Source organism: Pteropus alecto, unplaced genomic scaffold (genome assembly GCF_000325575.1).
Source record: "Pteropus alecto unplaced genomic scaffold, ASM32557v1 scaffold170, whole genome shotgun sequence".
NCBI lineage: Eukaryota > Metazoa > Chordata > Mammalia > Chiroptera > Pteropodidae > Pteropus > Pteropus alecto.
This window is the reverse complement of record NW_006429634.1, coordinates 2,618,457-2,622,630: the sequence shown is the minus strand read 5'-3', so window position 1 is coordinate 2,622,630 and position 4,174 is coordinate 2,618,457.

Sequence of the window (4,174 nt, the reverse complement as noted above, 5' to 3'; positions counted from 1 at the left end):
TCCAACTCTTTTTTTTTTTTTTTAATTTATAGAGGTTAATATAATTATATAAGTTTCAAGTGTACAGTTCAATTATATATCATATGTATATTACATTGTATGTTCAATAATTATCTTTGCCTGCTTCCAGCAAACATGCTCTAAGTGAAAAGGGTAAAGAATGCAAACATCCCCATCTGCACACCAATTTGAGCTTCTTGAGATTTGACATGAAATACTATAATATCATAGCCTAGGAGGTATGGCTACTGGACAAGACATGATTAGAATCTTCCTAGGAGAAAGGGCTAATGTGGCAGCTACAAACCATTTCTCATGATAAGTTTTCCTCCATCTACACCCATCAGTTGCGTGTAAAAAGCTGTGGGATCGCCCTGGAAACAGAGGAAATTAATGGAAGGAGACTTGGAAATTATTATCATTCTGGAACTTAGTATATCTTTATAAGAGCCTCCGTCTGAGTCAAACTTGATTTCCATGAGATGGGGTTCATTACTTAGTTAAAAAAAAAAATGTCTTCTAAGACTCTGTCTATCAAGCATTCTCGGTCTTAATTTACAGTATCTCAGGCCTCTAGAGAACATAGGCTGTGGGTCCTGATCACAGTAAGCTCTGTCATTGTTGACGGCTTCTCCCAGAATAACCATCACTGTTCTTTCATGGAGATCCTTAAACTCAGAGAATCCTATTATTCTCTTCTCTGTTTTTAGAGCCTAGAACATGGCTTGACATAGAAAGACCATCAACAAATATTAATTAAATAAGTAAATAAAAAAAAGAATGAGGTCTACAAAAAAGAAAGTATAGGAGAGGATAGAGCTATGAAGGAGCAAGGAAAGAACCCCGGGGAAGGAGGGTAGGAGGATGGAGGGATACTGGGGTATAGATGCAGATAAGACCCAGATGACCTGGCCACTTCTGACCTCTAGCCTCCACAGATGCCTGGATCCTGTGCATGGCCCCAAGCCCAACAATCATCTTACCCCTGGGTATCCACAGAAACAAGTCACGGAGAGGCTGTCACTTGCTCTTACAGGAAAGAGACTGAACAGGAAGCCCTGTGGGCAATTGAGTCCAGGAAGCCGGTATCCCAGGCAACCTAGTCTCCAGAAAAACCCTATGTTTCTGAGAGGTTGGAAGCAGAAGCATCTGCCTTCTCTGCATTGTGCAGTTGTCTGCACTCGGCCAGGCCAGCCCTGACTCTTGAAGGCCTTGATTCTCAGGTCCTAGAGCCCAGATAGAGGAAGCCTCGGCCATGCCAAGCTCCTCCCACTGGGCCAAGCTGCTGATGCCTTATGGTCCTGCCTCCTCATCAGACTATCCTAGGAGAGCTAGGGAAGGGCCATCCCTCTGCCTCTTGACACCATCCCCAGTGGTGATGCCAAGATGGAATTCCCTGAATGTTGTCAACAAGAACTCTACAAGGCAGCGGACTTTCGGGACAGAGCATAAACAAGCCACACACTTGTCTATTTCCTATTCCAGCCTTCTGGGAAATATAACCAGTCCATGGGAGAGGGGTTTGGCACCTGGTCACCTTGTAAAGTATAGAGAACTGAAGGCATCATTCTGATTCCCCTTTTACCTGCAAATCTCCTATGCCCTGACTTGTCAATTTGAGTCGCATCCCTATTCCTTACTAAACTACTTTGGGCAAGTCAAAATCCTCCTCTGTTCCCCACCAGTACAATACCTTGGACAAGTTGCTCAGCCTCTCTGATGATAATTAAGAAGTGACCACAGAGCATCTACCCTATACCAAGTCTTGGACCAGGTCCTGGCAAACAGCATCCAGAAAGGACGTAGAATCAGCACTGTGTTTCATGCAAGGAAGTTGAGGCCCAGTGTAGAGAGGACCTTGGCCAAAGGCTCACCTCTTCTAAGTGCAGAGCCAAAATCTGAACCAGGATTTAGTAAGGTTTATTTCCTGTTCTTTTAAACCTGCTGTTATTCTGCCTCAGTTATCTCCTCTATAAAATGATAATAATAATCTCTTAATAACCCCAAACTTTTGGGGGTACTGGGAGAGTTAAATGAGATAATAGTTGAAATCTTCATCCTGGCCATGCGTTGTATGACTTTCAGTACCAGTGTCTGTCTTCTGTCTGTGCCTGGGTTCCCCATCTATTCAGAAAGAGAAAGTTGGGCCCTAAGGTCCCTACTAGTCAGCCACAGGTCATCAGGCTCAATTGTTGACATATCAGAAATGTTGTGACGTAGTTGTTAAACAAGATCACTATTAAAGTCAAATTATATACACTAAGTCATCAGGTCTTGGTTTCTGGTGTGGCCTTTTGAGGCAACTATAAACACATCATCTATGGCTTGCTTGCTGAATCTTAATAGGTGGCCATGGAGGGCCACAGGCTGGGAATAAGTTTTGCCTGTAGCTGAACACCTCTCAGAACTGTGCCACTGGACACCTACTTCACAAATCCACACTAATAAGACCGAGAGATTTAGAAGCTTTTCTTAGTACACAGAAACAGACACAGTAAAGTAGACGAAATGGGAAGACAAAAAGCAGAAACCATGTGAGAGAACAGAACAGAGATCCAGAAATTATGGAGTCAAGTAACCTAACAGATGCAGAGTTCAAAACACTGGTTATAAAGATGCTCAATGAACTTTTGGGAAATGCGCATGAATTCAGTGAGAACTTCAACAAAGAGATAAAAATCATAAAACTGAAAATGGAAATTATAAAAGGGAACCAGTCTGAAATGAAGAACACATTATCTGAGATGAGAAGTATATTAAATGGGATAAACGAAGGAATAAACAAAGTGAATAAAGAGGATCAAATGACCTTTATAGAGGATGGGAAAGCCAAGGACACTGAATCAGAATGGCAAGAAAAAAGAAGCCAAGACTATAAAAATAATTTAAGGAGCCTATGGGACACTATTAAAGGTCCAAATACCCATCTCATTGGCGTACGTGAAGGAAAATAAGATGTTGAACAGATATTTGAAGAAATAATGATGGAAACCTTCACTAACTGGTGAAGGAAATAGACTACAACCCCAGGAAGCTCAGAGAATTCCAAAAACCAGGAATCCAAAGAGGCTGATGCCAAGGTGCATCATAATTAAAATGCCAAAGTTTAAATACAAAGAGAGAATCTTAGGAGCAGCAAAGAAAAAGCAAGTAGTTACCTACAAGGGAGCACCCATAAGACTAGCAGTTGATTTCTCAAAAGATACTTTGCAAATGAATGTTACTAAGCCATAAGAAGAGATGGAATACTGCCAAATGCAACATGGATGGACTTTGAGATAATCATGCTAAGCGAAATAAGCCAGACAGAAAAAGTTGAAAACCACATGATATCACTTATATGTGGGAAATAAACCTAAAAGCAAAAGATGAACAGGACTAACAAACAGAGATTCGTGGACATGGACAATAGACTAGTGGTTGCCAGAGGTTAGGGGGCAGGGGGGAGGTAGACAGGGGAAAATAATTTAAATAATTTCTTCAATTAAAATAAATAAATAAATAAATTTAAAAAAAAACTATTCAGGACAGAAGGCTTTGGCACAAAATATTCAACATGATAAAGACACAGGATCTACAACCAAGACTACTTTATCTTGCAAAACTATCATTTAGAGTTGATGGACAGATAAAGAACTTCCCAGACAGAAATAAGCTAAAGGAATTTATCACTACCAAGCCAGTATACAGGAAATGTTGGAGGGAGTTCTTTAAGAAGAAAATACTTGTGTCAAAAACAGGAATAAGGAATGGTAGCAACTACATTTTTATCAATAAGTACCTCAAATGGAAAAGAATTAAGTGCTCCAACTAAAAGATAGAGTAGATGAATGGATAAGAAAACAAGACTCCTACATGCTGCCTACAAGAGACTCACTTCAGATTAAAAGATACACACAGACTAAAAGGAAGAGGATGGAAAAAGATATTGCTTTGATGGCCCTAGAGGGTATTGCAGTGAATGAAGTAAGGCATATAGAGAAAGACAAATACCACATGTAGAATCTAAAGAACGAAATAAACAACAACAACAACAACAATGACGACAGCAACAGAAAGAAACTCATAGATACAGAGACTATTTTGAAGGCTACTAGAAAGGAGGAGTGTTGAGGGCATGATGAAAAGGGGAGAGGGGATTAAGAAATACAAATGGATAGTTGCAGAGTAGAGA